Genomic DNA, 17,214 nt, shown 5'->3' with positions numbered 1-17,214 from the left:
TGGACACAACCAGGCTCTGGCTCTGATGATCTTAGGCAAGCCTGGGCCACCCCGAGAGGCTTCAGGCACCTGGGGATTGGTGCCAGCAAAGGACAGCCCAGGAGGGAGCACTGCATATTGTCCTCCAGGTAGGGGTGGACCTTCACAGTGCACAATAGAGCCCAGAGAGAGCTGGTTGTGTCATTGATATTCCTGGCTGGGAACATGGGAAGTGTGAGCACAGCTGCAGAGACAGCTGAATGGAGGCTGTACAGCGTAGCAGAGCTCTGTGAAATCCAGCTGAACTTGGCATTGTGGTCTGGCTGCAGCTGCTAGGACTGTCCCCCAGCCACCTCCTCATACAAAGGGGCTGGATACTTTTGTCAGCCCTGTAATTTGAGGGCCTTGAAGCCAGGTGCTGTGCTGCTAAGGGAGCAGATTCACATTTTGATCAGTGTTTTATCTGCTCACCAGGAAGGGGTGCAGGGGACTGGGAGCAGCAAACACAAGCCATGATCACTGCAGGTATCATCCTCCTCAGCTTGCCTGGGGGCCTGCTATTTCTCCTCATTCCCATATAGTCATGCTTGGGTTTTGCAGGTCTTTCATGCTTGCATGGGTAAAGGCTGTGGAGGAGGAAGCCAGATATCAGTGGTATAGGGCACCACATCCAGACCTCTTCTCAGAAACAGAGGAGATCTATGGAGAGAGAAAGAAGGCCCAGATGTGCCACAGCTGTCTGCAAGGGCAGCCTGCCTTAGCCAGCATAGGAGCACTGACACTACACCACAGCTGCACATCAAAGTGGGAGCTTTCCTTGTGCCCATTCTTTCCCTACACAACTGCTGCTACATCACTAGATCTTTTAAGATGCTGTTCCCACTTCCCCTCCTGGTAGAAGGGGAAGAAGTCTTTGAAATCTGCTTCTGTGTCCAGGAGCCTCTTGGAGCCTCTTTCTTCCCCTAATTTCTTTTGTTGTGCCTCATCCATGCCCAAGGAGCTGTGAAATGTATTCCTGTACCCATGGCCTGCATTCAGCTTCACCTTTTCATGAACTTGCCCAGTTTGCTAGTCAGAGAATATGCATCTGACATGCTGCCAGACATCCCAGGAGCCCTTGCCATCTGGTATTGATGGCAAAGTAGAAGCAACATGTCCATTACTCGGGGTTTCCAGGGAAAGCTTGGGACAATGGATGCCCAAGTCATGGAGAAATTGAAAGGCTAGAGGCAACTGTACAGCTGGAAAGTTTGTGTAATGGACACCTGGAAGGAGGCTGCTGCAGCTTTGCCATCATTTCCCCTGTGCCACTTTTCTTTAGCAGCTTGCCTCTTGGATTCCAGAGTGCCCTCAGTGCACTGGGAGGAGGCAGAGCACAGGCTGGTCCACAGAGAAATCACCTTTCTAGCAAGACTGTCTGGTTCTCCCAGGCACAGAACTTCTGTAAGCAGCTGCCCTCAGGGCTGTGAGGCGAGAAAGACATAAACCAGAAAACCTTAGCATGAATTTTCCCTGGTTCTAACCCATGCAGGTGCCACAGAGCTCCACCCTGTTAGTGAAAAATTGAGTAGATACTGATCACTGCAAGCTGACAAGTTCATTTCCTTGGCGCATTAGGGACTTATGCTCAGTCATCCAGTGGGTTGCTCTGGGTGTGAAGATGAGATACTGACATGGAAATTTGGAGTGTGACAGTTTGCAAGCCAGGTATTCTGAACAAAATATCTGGGCTCTTCCTGAACCCCTACGAAACAAACAAAATGAAGGAGTTGCTCCTTTAGCTAACTGATATTTAGAGATGTTTCAATGAGCAAATGTGTCTTGGTTGTTGAAGTCTTTCTCCCTATCTGCTCCTGCCTTTGCTATTTTCTCTTTGCAACTTGAGAGACCTGAATTCAAGCCCTTGCTCCTTCATAGATGTTCTGTGTGACCTTTTCTGTCTGCACACACCTGGGAATGATGAATTGGCCCAGCTCACAGAGGCACCATGGATATAGTGTGCTTATGAGGCTTGGACATTCAACTGCTATGGTATTGCAGACCACTTAGATAATTTTAAGCTAGTTTTGCAATGAAGGAAATTAATGTAGAGCAGGAGTAGAGTACAGGTAGAGAGCCTAGAAGTGAATGGGGGGAAAAAAAACAACAACAGGAAAAGTCTATTTCCATAATTGCAGCTAAGAGCAGATCAACACTCTCCCACCCCCATCTATCCATTGGCTGTTTTTACAGTCTCCTGGCACCATGCTGTGTCAGCACCTTCCACTGAGGGCAGATGCTGGCTTGGGTGAGCAGCACAAATTCCCCTTTCCCAGGCAGCTTGAAAACTCTCCCTTTCAACCAGTCACTGGCAAATCATCTGCGAGCAAATCTGTTGGGGAAACAGGGAAAACTTTCAACTCGCTACTTAACATGCCTAGTGCAGGGGAAAACTCACTGTGAGCTCAGCTGAACAAAGAGCAACTGAAGCCCAGAGCCAGCAGAGAATGGAGAGAGCAGCAGTTGCATTTTGGTGGTTGCAGACACACAGGGACACTGGAGAGAGCACATGGAATTCCAGAGATTTTTCACGTGCAACTGGATATCTCCTTTGAGAGTCTCCAGACTAAATAATACTCCTTGTGTCGTAATGGACAATATATCCTGCTGACCTGGCAGCATCCTCTCAGTCCAGCACAAACCAAATAAAGCCCTACAGCTGCCTGAGAAGGATAGAGAAGTGAGGAAGAGGCATGAGACAGCTTGATCTTCTTTATCATTTCTCCCTGCCTCTCTCTGTCTCACACACATTTCTCTCCTGTTTTTCATACCTGTAAAGTCTCAACATTTTGGTTAATATCATGAAGTCAAACCAGAAGTGGTCTGAGCTGGTTGGCTCAGAGAAAGGAGACACTTTATTAGCTCCACATGTAAAAGAGCAGATGGGTTGTAGCTTGTGGTATAGCATGGGGGGTTCAGAAGATGTTTGGATCCTGTGCTAATAGCTAATAGGGTGCAAGGATTTTTTAAACAGAAGGAGAATCTTCAGGTCTTTGCAACCTTCATGCAGGAGAATGAACTAAGTGACCTCTCAAAGACTAGTTGTGGAATTAGATGATTCAGTACCTCCACAGTGATACTCCCTCTTCTTAGCTGCATTTATGGTAGTCAGATAAGGGCTTTGGCCCACTGAGATAGGCAGTGGTTCACTGCACTGCCCACATCTCTCTAAGTCCAGTTCAAGTTCCTGGGCTGACATGATGCTCACAGGCTAGATGGGCATGAGGGAGGGAAGGGGCCATTCTGACAGATCATAGCACTGATTACTGACAGTGAGGCCTCCCACCACAAAGCTTCTAGGATCTGCAGGTTTCTGCACTGTGTTGTCTGTTCCTTTCCTTCCAAAGACTAGATGCTGCAGAACCCAGTGTCTGATGACAGAGAAAGCAGAGAGCTCTTCATCCACACCAGTGTGAGGAAACAGCACCTTCTTGTTCTTGCAGTGTGGGAGAATCTTGTCTTGCTGAAACTTCACATAATCAAAGACAGCCTCTTGCTCTGAACCCTTGACAAAGGTGGCAAACAAAACTGCAGCTGTAAATGGGAGGATTTTGTCCCCCAGCTTATCTGAAAGTTATACAGCACAGAATTGGGAGCCCATGCTTGTGGTGAGAGAGAAACAGAGTGAACTAATCTCCTGGCTTAGGAAAACAGCCTCCTTAAAAACCTGCTAGGGAGAAGGGAACACACTGAAGGATTGACTCTTTGACCTTTCTCCAATCTCTGGGATGAGCTAACAGTTAGGCAGTATACTTTCTGCTTGGATAATCCATCCCTAGCTATGAGTGACAGTGACATCTCTGTGCTCAGGGCAGAGGTTTGTAGGACAGATGTTTGCCCAGTGCGTGGGACTCTCAGGAGAAAGCTCTGTGTTTGTGCAAGCTGTTATTAAAGCCAATTATGTCTCTAAAAGTTTCTTTCCGGGTGGAAGGTTGAGGTGTTTCATGAGATACAAGTCACACAAAGGACACAGATGGATATTTATTGCCACATGAGTCCAGCCTTACTCTTCCCCTTCGACTCCCTCACCACCACCTGCAGAACCGGTTCTCCCCAGCTAGAGACAGTAACCTAAACCCCTTTGTGGCAGGATGGAGAAAGGAGAGGGAAGAGCAGTCATGTCTATCTCTTGATGTGACACTCCTTTCCCTGAAGGGATGAAGGAAGATTTGACATGGAGCCTTCCTGTACCCTGTTATCATTGACTGATCACATCACTTTCCTGGCTTTCTCAGCCAGCCTGTCTCACAAGGTGTCATCCATGTTCAGAGAGGTTTGGGACATTCATAGCCACCAAACATGGCTTAGCCATGCTACAGTAACATACCAGAGAGCTGCTGCAGGGGAAGATGTAGGAGCCATTAAAACCCACATCTGATTCCTGTATCAAGGCCAAGATGGAAAATCACCATGTGAGCCTACTTTAAGGGTGCCTCTTCCATAAGGAATCCAAAGCACTGGCTGAAAGCTCAAACTCTGGGCAGATAACACCACGCTGTGCTTCCATCCCATTTCAGCCCAAGAGCTCCCTCTACTAGGTCCATTTTATCCATAAGGTTCTGGAACAAATTATTCCATAACTCTTCTGTTTACTCAATTTGATCTGTAGCTGACAGTGTCAGCTCAGGACAATGTCACGCAAACCTTGCCTGACAGCAGACCGCATCTGTGTCACATAAAATTGAGTTAATTGAAGGAGCTGCAGAGGTTATGTATCCAGCAACGCCTTACTCCCTCATAGCCTGAGCAGGCTCTCTGCTCTCATGCTCTCTTGTATTCAAGACATGGTACAGATGATGACTTCTGTCGGTGTCATGAAATAGTCAGTTCTTAGACTTATGGCCACTCAATCCACTGGATGGTGTTGAAGCATCAGTAGAGTTTTATTGTGACTATTGCCTGCTGACCATGGACATTTTTGTTGTGATCGAATGGAGATTTGCCTACATCTCTGGCAATAACTGAGAGATTCAGCTGTTCCTCACTCTTCCCATTGCTTGCAGAAACAGGTAAAATCAAATTTCTTTGGAAAAACCTCCTGCAGTTCAAAATGATCAGGGAGGTGTGGTCAAAATGATCAGGGAGGTTTGGCATCATGCTGGTGCTCGGGTATGGGATTAGACAGCGATCTTAGCTCCTGTTGTGTCCCATTCCCATAGCCCCCACACCTGCTGACAGGGCAGCTTCTTCCTATCCCCAGTAAGTTGTGACTGCCACCCCTAGGGCTGTGGTACCCTCCATTCAGCACTCTGATGTATAAATAATTTTGCACCTCATCGTTTTTGAATGTTGTTTATACCCCACCGCCTGCCACGCCATGCGCCAAGGTTATAAATACGCCGCTGCGTCTAGACTGTATCCAAACTTGGCATTGGGTACCCAACTTCATGAGAGGAGCAGTTTCATCTATTGGCACAAAGAGTGCCCCAATGTGTTTGATCAGGGGTCCAGAGGGGACTTGGCAAGACTTCTCCTGCCATGCCCAAGAAGCACTGGCCCTGCTTTCTGAAGGGGCTTTGGAAAATCTCTTCTTCCCCTGCTCCAAAGCTACTGGGCACCCAGCCCAAAGGAAATACCTGACCTTATCCTTTCCTGATGTGCTTCAATGCACCATTGAGTGCAAGAGGCCCAAAACATCACAGACTCACCTTCACTAGCCCGGACAGATCCAAGTGAGGCTGGGCTTAGGTCGGCAAGGCAGAGATACCAGAGTCGGGAGGGGTGCAAATTGTTACAGGACTGAGCTGAAAAGGAAGAACAAACAAACATTAGCTGCCTGTTAAAGTCACGCTGATACAACTGCAGCAGGAACCTCTGCTAGTAAAAGCAAAGCTGATGTATTTCCCCATGCACTGTGCAAGTGATAACGTGTGTTTTGACTAAGGACAGTGAACCACTTAAGGCCAGATTCCATGTGTTTCTGTGAGGGAGGCTACAAGAACTCCTTCCCACTTCTGGGTTTTGTTTGGAGGCTAAGAGCATTCTTGATATAATGTGGGGCTGTTATGTGATGAATAAATGACAGAATAAAAGATCATATCTCACATCAGAGCACTGTGTGGCTGTATATTGTGCCAGCATTGGTGAAATCTCATTTGGACCATATAGACATGCAGGAGAGATCTCCTCTTTCAGGTGACATTGCAGGGGGCACTGCTCCCCACACTGTGCTAGGGCCCGCACAACTTGCATGCTCCTCTGAGGTCTTAAAAAGCAAAGAACAAAACAAACTTGATTGCAGCTGTCCTGGCAAAAATTACTCAGCCCTCCAGTAATCTGAAAACTGCTCTCATTCATGGAGTTAAACATTCTCTCATATCACAGCTCCCAGCACGGGAACAGTAAAAGGATTTGACTAACAGTTCAAACAGATACATGCTGGAACCCCACCATCATCCCACGGTATTTAAAACTATCGAAGAATTCCCAGCGACTGCTTTGCCAGTGCCTGACTGGGAGCAAGCATCCAAGCAGTGATTATTTCTGCTGGGGAAGGATTTCCACCCCTTCAGTACAAAAGGTGTCACCTCGGATTCCTGCGGTCTTTTCTCCAGAATACCTGGGAGGTGCTCTCGCTGCCTGGGAGGTGTGAGATCCATCCCATATCACACATGATCACTTACAGGAGTGCTACCACACCTGCAACCTCACTTGCTGTTTGTTTCATTGTGCTTTAGGCCACAAATGCCTGCAAGACACCACAGCTGTGGGTGATGAGCCCTCATTTAACCATGATTCAGCAAGCAACATGCCAGATGGGTTTGTTTCCTGATGGCAGGGTGAGTCTCAGCACTATCAGAACTGTGTTTTGACGTGGTAGATAAGCACATTAGATACCAAGGCTATTGGAGGGGCAGCAGGCTTGATGCTATCTACCTTATGTAGATGATATTCCCTGTGACTTAGTGAGCTGCCTGCACTAGCAGCAGAGAATTGCTGAGTGCCTGCCACAGCCTTCATTCCAGCTCCTTAACCCCTGCAAGGACAGAAGGGCCGTGTGTACTGGGTTCATGTGTCTCAGTTCAGGCTGTGTGGCTCAGGAGGACAGAGTGTGTGCTGCAGGGTTCTGCATTTGGCTGTAAGGACTCTCTGTGTGTCAGAGGACACACACCCTATAGAGAGTATTTCATGGGGCCTGCCTTTGCAGGCCGAGGAGAGCTACTGATGGGAGTGCTGGGATCTGGGCTGTGTTTGCCTCGGGTGTGCTTGTGTTTGGAGAAACCCAAGGGTGTGAGGGGTGATGCTGTGGATTTTGTGTCAGGCACTGTGTGCTGAATGAGGTGCCTGCCCAGGAATCTGGCTGGGGATGTTTCTCCTCCAAGCTCTCCAATACTCTGGGATGTCCTCGGGAGGCTGCAGAGCTCATTTCCTCAGTGCCTGGCACTAAGTCTGCTTCCCAGCTCTCCAGCAGCCATGCGAAGCTGCAGGGAGGCCATGAGGTGAGGCATGTTTGAGCTGTTTCCTGGGCAACTGCTAAACACTGACTTCAGATAATAATTGTAAAATAACTTAACGTCAGGGCCGTGAGGTGGGGGGAGAGGGGAGCTGCCACTGCCTGCAGTCCCAGGGAGCCCCATAAAATCCTCGGTGAAAAGCTACTTGTGCAAGCCAAATTGGCTGAAGCTCAAGCTGTGCTCAGAGTTCTGAACAAACTATACCCAGGCAGAGGCACTGTGGTGTGGACCTTTCGGGTGGCCTCCTGCATCATCATATCCAGCCTCTTGCTACTGCCTGCCTCCTCTCTGTGTTGTCTGTGGCTTTAACAAGACTCTGGATGGCTCCATGAAACGCATCCAAGGGGATGATTTGCACACAGACTGTTTCCCAAAGATCCTCAAAGCAGCACAGCCTCTTGGCACACTCCTTGCAGTCTCTGGGTCTTTGCACCCAACAGCCTTGCTAGGCTTAAGTTCTTTTGAGGGTTCATCTTTGAAACTAACAGCAAATGCAACAGAAAGCACTAGGGCAGGTTGCAACTCTGGCAGTGTTGGCCCAGTACTGTGGTTGGATACACAGGTACCTGTGGTAGTCTCTCTCTGTTCTGCATGGAAATAGCTTGGGCACTATGAACCTATGTTCATGACTTGCATCTTGCTTTTCTGCAACAAAAGTCTGGCTTCAACTGGACTTTGCTCCCAGGGAAGAGGAAAGCTGCCCCTGGATTTTTAGATGCCTCAGAAATGGGAGGGAGGAAGGAATGAGCAGAGGTCTGTGGAAAAAGTAGGCACCTTTCTTCCTTATCTTCTGTGCCTGTGCTTCTGAGTAAAAGGGACCAGGACGTTCTGCATCTCTACCCTCCCTGTTCAGGTGATGATCTGTGGTCAGTTCTTGTGTAGCTCATCTGATGCACTGGATGCATCAGCTACTGCTGGGATGGCTGGACCACTTTTGGAGGTGACTGGCATGAAAACCAAGAAAAGCCAAGAGAAGTCCCCAGTTTGCCAGCAGATCCATGTGCTGAATCCACTTATGGCAAGGTCTGAACTTAGCAAACATATAAGAGGTTTTGAGGGGAAGCACCAGCAGGTTGTTAGCTGCTAGGTCAGCAAAAGCTGGGTGTAAGCATGACAGTTTACACAGTGTAGAGGATAGATGGTTTGGTTTGGATACCAGTGCCAAAGCCAGAATGAGGCCCAGCAGCACTAGAAATGGAAAATGCCCAAGCTATTGTACAGTGAACTGTTCCAATAGGTTCCTTCCACCCACATGCAGCCCTGGTCTGAATTGTGTTTGTCTGGGCAGCTCTCATACATAGACAGTGTCACTACCAGGTTAGCTGCAAACTGCTGTGGTAACAAACCCCAACTCTCCTCCCAGAAGGGCTGGAACAGCCTGACACAGTCCAGGACTGAGAGTGTATCCCACCCCCTAGATAGAGAAAATGGGTATCAGCTGGTGTAAGTCCCCACCCAGTGAAGGAGAGGACACTGGGAATAAACCTGCTCTGAATTTTACCTCTGAACAAGATGTTCTTGGTGTCTGCCTGGAGCTGGTCCTGCCAGGTCTTGTTTAAAGAAGCCCAAGGTTACTGTGCAAGTCAAGCAGGTTTCTCACTGCCTCTCTTTGGTCAGCTCCTGGAACTGCACCAGGTCACTCTGGTGATGAGTGCTTGGGGTTGGAGATGGGAGGAGAGAGCAATGAAACCTAACTGATCCTGGAAGTTAGTTGCTGTCTGTGATTTGCTAGCAAAGAAAGCCTCCAGACTAATGTCTGTGCTAGCAGTGACAGCCAGAGCTTCAGAGGCCTCTGGGCCTCTAACTGCATGGAGAACACACATCTAACAATTTTATGAGCTTCAGCTGCTCCATTTCTTTCAGCTGCTGTAGGCAGCTGTCTGTAGTGACCTTTTGTGCCACCACTGCAGTGATGGATCTGTATGCCCAGGCACCTTGCTGGTGAACTAGTGTTCCAGTTACCTGTGGGTTTATGCTGGTGGCTGAGAAGTCACAGCAATTCTGCACTGGGCAAAGCCAGCTGAGGATGCTGGCAGAGGGGCAGAGATCCCTGAAATAGGAGGAATTGGAGCTGTGCAAATGGTAGACAGATGCTGAATTCCTCCATCTTCTGATTACTCACCAGAGGAGAATGCTGTGCTGTAGGCATAGGGACAAGGTGCAAGTAGGAAGTGTATAGGGAAGGGGGGAGCCTCTCCCACCAAGAATATGTGCTCTGTACCCTGCACTTCTCTGTTTTTCAGCCAGCCAGCAAAATGAAAAACATGTGAGGGGTGGAGCAGGAGGGCAGGGATTTATGGGTTCTTTTATAGGAGATGATATAAAACACTTTTATTTCAAGTTCTCTGTTGTGTTAATTTCCTCTCTCCTTCTCGTGCTCTTTGCTTAACCATATGCAGGAGAAAGGCAGAGCAGGCTAGATCCAGGCCCTCTGCAGTCACAGCATCAATCTACCTACACAGTGCCTGTGGTCAGTGGCAAGCCCACCTCTTCTGTTGCCATGCCATTTATCCTGGCTGATGGGAACAAAACACAGAGCCAGGTGGTGTCTCTGTGCTGCAGGCACTGCAGTCTGTGCTGGTTCACCAGCTCTTCCAACAGCTGTGGAGAAATGTGCACTTATAACAACAGTGCACGCTATTTGCTTTATGAATAACCCCCCTTCTACTCCAGCACATAGGTTGGGAAGAGAGTGAGAAGTTGCAGAGCCATTTCTCACTGAGTAAAATCACCTTAGCCCCACCATAAAATTCCAAAGAGACAAAAAGGTGGAAGCACACCAAAAAGAGCAATAAAACAGCCATGGTTGTGGTTGTGTGTGGATACAAACTCTCTCCAGTTTGGGGGGATGTTATTATCAGTGATTCTCGTTGTGGCTATTTTTCTCTCTTTCACCCAGAGACAAGACTCATAGCTAGTGTATAAAACAGTGTGACTGCACCACTCCTTTGCATCATCTGAGGGTCTGTCCTTGATACTTCAGAGCAGTTCTTTGGTATCCAGAACAGATCCCTTCACTCTGCTCATCTGCTCTTCTACAGCTCTTCCTTGCCTCTTAGTCAGATATTCAAATGGATTTGAAGTGCAGAGTGCTGGGGTTTGATAATGGTTGCTTTGACTTTGGGATGGACAAAAAGAGAAGGAAAAAGGGAGAAAGAAAAATGGAGAAGAAAAAAAAATATGTAAGGGTTTAATTGTACATACATACTGCAAATCAGTGGAGAGAGCCCTGGCTGTGTCCTCAGTGAGGTGGGAAACCAAATCCCATAGAGGGCATGAACTAGAGCCTCTGAATCCAGTCTTCAGCTCCACCAAAGTTGTAGGACATTTGATTTTGCTGTCAGCCCATTTATTTCAGATGTGTGTCATGGAAGCACTTTAAGGCTGCAGAGCCTGAGACCAGAATGGACTGGAACCCTAATTGCTTGTTATGAGTCCAGTTCCAACAATTTAATTTGGGTAGGGAGGGAAAGAGATGTTGTGTGGAAGATGCAGGGTATGGTCAGTGACTCTCAGGCTTTGTTGTGCTGGAACCAGAATGTTCCTCTCAGACTGGCATGTTGCCCTGGAAGGGTGGGAAGCACCAAACTGGAGCCTGTACCTTTTAAGTTCCCCACCCAGCCCACTCCCCATTCATGAGATGTTTGATCACTGAACTCACTCCTGAATGGGGTCCAGGTAGCTCTTTGGTGCTTCAGCTGCTCATCCTGGAGCTCTGGACCACAAACTCTCCTCCCAGATGTTTCTTATTAATCCTAGTCTTGCCTGCAGAGAAGCTTGCTGTGGGAAATGGGGGCAAGTGGGCTCTCAGAGAGGGATGCTGCAGCTTTTTTCATGCTCCCTTTTAAATTCTAGCAAAATCAGGATTCTTTCTGCTTATTTTTGGTTATTTTTGCACTTAACTACCAAGGGAACTCTGCTCACCCACTGCACTCTAGTAATGCTTGCTCTTGGGAAGAGGTTTTTATGGGCTCCTGGTATTCCTCACAGACCCCCAGAAGTTTCACATATGCTTTACAGGGAAACTACTGAGGTGTCTCAGCATTATGCCATGGGTCATCCTTGCCCACAGCACAAAGTCAGCAGGATTTTGTTATGTTCACAGCAGCAGCAGAGCTGGTCTTCCCACAGTGAGTGGCTGGCATGTCCCTTGGTCAGCACTGAGCCAGGCTCTACCTAGGCAGTCTCCCAACCACCAAGGACTCTGAGGCACTCATTCTGACTGCACCTCCTACTCTTCTAGAGAGAAAACCCAAAAGACTAAATTCTTGGCTCCAGTGGCATCCTCTTACCACAACCTGCTGAATCCAGTTCGGTGTTCATGTGGGAAAAATGTCTGTTGCCAGTTTTGGTTTTACCCAGTTTCTCACTCCCTTGAATGCCCTTCTTGTCCCCATGCTGACAGCCTGCTGCTCCCAGTGTTGGGTCAGGCCTGCAGTGGTTACATGACACAGTATCTTAAATGGTAGTTCCTTCTTGGTGTCTTGGCCCTGAGAGTGGAAGTAAGCCCATTTCAACAAGGACAAGATGTCTAGTACCAGTGGCCAAATCTTGTAACAAAGGAGGCTCTCCATCTCTAGCACCTGAGCACAGCTGCCTGGAAGGCAGTACCTGTTAGTACAGACAACTGCTGGCCTTTGAGCAAGGCAGTCTCTGCCCTGGCCTCATCTCTGCTTGCTTGTTTTGTGCCTGCTGTCTCTGTGCTTCAGCTTTCCACATGTAAACCAGGAGGAGTTGATAATTACTCACTGCAGTGTGAGACAGAAGGAATTCAAATCATGTGTGCACACTTGACAGCCTGTAGGATGCTCGTTAAATCCCTCAAAGTACTCTTAACCAAATGTTGCTGACAGAGTAGCCAGGTGAAGTGTCTCCTCACTCTGTAAGAATAGACATATGCCCTGCATGCTCCTACATCCCTGGACTTTAGATACTCTTTGGGATACACCCTTCTCCCAAGCATCCCCCCCAAAGTCTGAGCAATGACCTCAGCAGCTGAGTGCTATCAGTGTCTTCATCACCAACAAAGAGATTTCTTTGATGGTGCTCCTGGCAGGTACACACTTTGGAAAAGAGAACAGAGCTTCACCTAAGTATGAGCCTCCTGACAGACACCACCCACCTCCTGCAGCCTTCCAGACTCCTTTTGCCTGGTGCATTTGCTGCTCTGAGTTCAGACCTTCAGCGTTTTCAGGGGAAAACCGTAATTCCTCAGGCTCTTGCTCAACAGCGTTGCTGCTTTGAATTTGAATGACAGAAAATAGCTGAGTTGCAGACACCTACCTGTTATGTTGGACTATTTTACCAATATTTCAGCTAGCTGAGGAATTGAGACAGAACTGTTGCAGAAATGGCAGACCTGCCTCCAGCTGCACTCAGTGGAAAAAGAGTCACTGACTTCAGTGGGAGCTGGATCAAGACCTAAAACAGTGAGTGCAGTGGTGCTGCAATGTCTTTCATCTCAAAGCTGCTGGGTGAAATCCAAGCTACACTGGTAATGGTTGGGAAGCTGCCAGCTGCTAATGATGTGGAACAAGTTGGTGAGTCCCTTGCTCTGGTTTGTAGGAAGCCACCAGACAAAACAAGTACCAAGAAAAACCAGCTCAATGCTTTCCCGGTTGGGTTCACGCTGTACTGGCAAGGGAGTAATTTAGGAACTTCTCCTGATGTGGCTCCTGTGGTGTCTGATCTGTGGAGGCCACAATGCTTCTGTGCACATTTATCCTCATGAAATTCCCTAGAAATACTCAACATGCTGTAAAAACAGTGTCTGGAACATAGTGCTTTCCTAGAGCTGGCCCACTCTCCTGGGGCTTGATAGGCTCATAACACAACCACACAAACTTTCTTCTTCTTTGACTTCCCTGCCTGCTGCATCTCATGGACTGAAGAGCTACACTCCAGAGTGCCTTTCATTTCAGCTCCAGGTGTCGTGCTCTGTGTGATGGAAGAGCAGACACGTGGTAGTGTGGGATACCCTAAGAGCTCCAAGTCACTGGGTGGCTGAAACAAGAAAGAGATTGACGTTCTAGCCATATCCCACCGGGCATGTGAAGCAGGGTGGGAGACTGAACAGTCTTTTTTTCCCCCCACTGTTTCAAAACAGTGCTGGAAGTGCTGGTGGTGAAGGAGAGTCAGCCCCCTGCACAGACCATCTGCACAGCTTTAGAGGCAAGCAGACATAAGCAAACACACCTCCTCGTTCCACCTGGCTAAGGAAAATGAAAGTCAAGGTGATGACAGCCAGGAAGCAGGTAATATTTCTGCTGTCTGGCTCAGACACTGCCAATGGCTTTGTTTTCCAGAGCTTCAGAAAAAAAGTCCTCCATGCCTGAGTTTTTGAGAACTGATCTCCCCTTTGAGATGTGTTGCATGAAGGGGAACAGGAGCCACAAGACAGGATACCTTCAGAGTGCCCAGGGGGGACAATAAGAGTTTATAGGCAAAGCTGGAGGTGCAGCCAGAGAACGTGTGCAGGATCTGTTAGCTCTCGCATGACTAACTCCTCACGGCTCTGAGGCGGCTCTGCTTCTAACACTGCTCTTACAGTGCCCTCTGCTGGCACTGAGAGGCAGAGGCAAGAAGGCTGCGCGTATCCTTTAGCCTAGAGGGTAGACAACCATCACAGGCTAGGGAACGACCAGCAAGTTAGCTCATGCATTGCTCCAGTAGCCCACCCATACAAACCAGGCTGAGCCTGTGCTTCAGGTAGCATCATAGAATTGTTTTGGTTGGAAAAGGCCTCCAATATCATCAAGTCCAACCATCAATCTAACACCATGGCCACTAAACCATGTTCCAAAGTGCTGTGTCCACGTATTTCTTGAACACCTCCAGGGATGGTGACTCCACCACTTCCCTGGACAGCTGTTCCAATGCCTGGCCACTCTTGCAGTAAAGAAATTGTTCCTAATATCCAACCCAAACCTGCCCTGGACAGTTTCAGACCATTTCCTCCTGCCCTGTCACATGATACTAAGGAGAACAGACTGATCCCCACCTCAGTCCAACCTCCTTTGAGGGAGTTTTAGAGAGAATTTTCTAGAAATGCAGGTACAGGAGGCATAAACATAGAATACATAGAATACATAGAATAGAATACATAGAATAAACCAGGTTGGAAGAGACCTTCAAGATCATCGCGTCCAACCCATCAACCAATCCAACTCCGCCCAAGCAACTAACCCACAGCACCAAGTACCCCGTCAAGTCTTCTCCTAAAAACCTCCAGCGATGGCGACTCCACCACCTCCCCAGGCAGCCCATTCCAATGTGCAATCACTCTTTCTGTATAGAACTTTTTTCTAACATCCAGCCTGTATCTCCCCTGGCGCAGCCTGAGACTGTGTCCTCTTGTTCTGGTACTGCTTGCCTGGGAGAAGAGACCAACATCCGTCTGTCTACAACCTCCCTTCAGGTAGTTGTAGAGAGTAATAAGGTCACCCCTCAGTCTCCTCTTCTCCAGGCTAAGCAACCCCAGCTCCCTCAGCCTCTCCTCATAGGGCTTATGTTCCAAACCCCTCACCAACTTTGTTGCTCTTCTCTGGACTCGTTCCAGCAAGTCAACATCCTTCCTAAACTGAGGGGCCCAGAACTGGACACAGTACTCGAGGTGCGGCCTAACCAGTGCAGTGTACAGGGGCAGAATGACCTCCCTGCTCCTGCTGGCCACACTGTTCCTGATGCAGGCCAGGATGCCATTGGCCCTCTTAGCTGCCTGGGCACACTGCAGGCTCATGTTCAGTCTACCGTCGACCAGCAGTAGACTGAACATGAGCCTGCATCTGGAGCCAGTTACAACTTCTTGTTCTGTTGTTGTGGCAGGCAAACAGGCTTCTCATGCAGCTTGGAGCACATTCAGGCTGCCCATTTAAAGGCACCCAGCTGGAATCAGAGTCCTTAATGAGCTTGGAAAAACAATTAGTGTCTTCCCTGCTTCCACCGTGCTGCTGACCATGGTGAATAGGGTAAACAGTGAATTTCCCTGGGATGATATCACTGAATTTTCACTGGACAGTTGTGGATGCCCATTCCCTGAAAGTGTTCAAGGCCAGGCTGGACAGGGCATTGAGCAACCTGGTCTAGTGGAAGGTACCCCTGGGTGTTGGATCTAGATGATCTTTAAGGTCCCTTCCAACCCAAACCATTGGATGATTCTATTATAACTGATCGCTTAGTAAATGGAAAATCATTAGCTGTTGATCACCTAGCTAGGCAGGCTAGGGAAGGCCCTGTTAACTTCAGATTCGGGGATGAAAGGGCACTTTTGTCACCTTAAGGGATGTCGTTTTCTGAAGGTGCTAATGATTAGCCTGGTAAGCAAAGCCACCTCTGTGCTCCCAGATGATGCTTCCACCAGAGGGCTCTGCGGTCACATCGTCACCGTCAGAAGCGCCTCCAGCGCCGAGGAGCACGCACAGCGGTAGCGCTTTAAACAAAACTCTGGTTCTAAACACTATGATGTTATGTTATGGTGAGGTTCAGTCCTTTAATTAATATTCTCTAGAGGTACTGCTGTCCATTAATATCCTGTAGCTGCTTCACTGACATTGTATAAATTCCCAATAGCTTGCAACTTGTTCTTAAACATTCTTAGTGGAGATAAATATGGATACGTGATTGTATACCCTACAGCAAATACAAAACTGAACAGAAAAGTGTTCACAGGTAGACAGCCTTGGTGATTGCCTAAGAAACCTACATTAGCTGCTGCAATGTACTCAATTGAACTGAAATCTGCAACACAGCCCAACTGTACTGGGCTGTAGGTGTGATGGCTAAGGAGTCAGCTCTGTCAGTTCTGCCCACACCTCCTAAATTGCTTTCAAATGAATTACAAGAGCTCAGGTACCAAGCCTCAGTGGCTGCTGCATGTCTCTCTGGCAGTACCTAGGGGTATAAAGCAAGTGAAGCTGCTTCTGTAAGAGTGAAGTATTTAAAGAAGTCATCATAGGCCTGGTAAATCTCACACAGAGGCAGACAGGGAGGTGCTGGGCTCCATTCTGTCCTTACAGCTACTTTCTGCTGCTGCCCATCTTTGCTTTTCTATGCAACCACAGGATGCAGAGCATACATCAGACTGAAGTTATAAACAGTTTTAACTCTGATGACCTCCATATGTCCTACCTCAGCCTAGCCCACATGGAAGTAACGTGGAAATCAGTCCCTACAGCTTTAATGTTGAGAACTGTAACATGACCTCCCTCCTGCATACACAACCCTGCCCTGCCAGGCAGTGAACCGACTCCAAGTGCTATGTTTAAAAACAACACAGCTCTGGACACATCTTTCCTCAGGTCTCAGATCACAGGCAGCCCTCTAGAAACCCTTGGCCAGAGGCTCTTCTGGGAAACTGTTTAATCAGTAGCTGTCTTGAGCCTACGCCTCCCACACACCCCCACCATGGGCTGCCACCCAAGACAAGCTGCTTCTCTCCTCAACCACCCTCAGCTACTTTCCATCCTCTTTCACACAGCTTGCACACCTCTAGCCTGTCAGATTCTGTCACAATCAGCTTCCCCCATGCTTTTGTGCCCCTGAAACAGCTGACCAATACCTTTCCTACTTGAACATCTTCTTCCTTGCCCTCCCATGTTGCCCAGGAAAGTGGAGTTCTCCTTCTTTTCCTCTGCCCTCTGCTTGCAGCAGATTTTCTTCTGTCACTCAGGTAAAACTTCTGTTTTCCCACTCTAAAGAACTGCCTGGCACCTTCCCAGGCTACAAAACCCACTTGATCTAGGAG

The sequence above is a fragment of the Dryobates pubescens genome, chromosome 33, assembly GCF_014839835.1.
Source record: "Dryobates pubescens isolate bDryPub1 chromosome 33, bDryPub1.pri, whole genome shotgun sequence".
NCBI lineage: Eukaryota > Metazoa > Chordata > Aves > Piciformes > Picidae > Dryobates > Dryobates pubescens.
Note: the sequence above shows the minus strand (reverse complement) of the source record.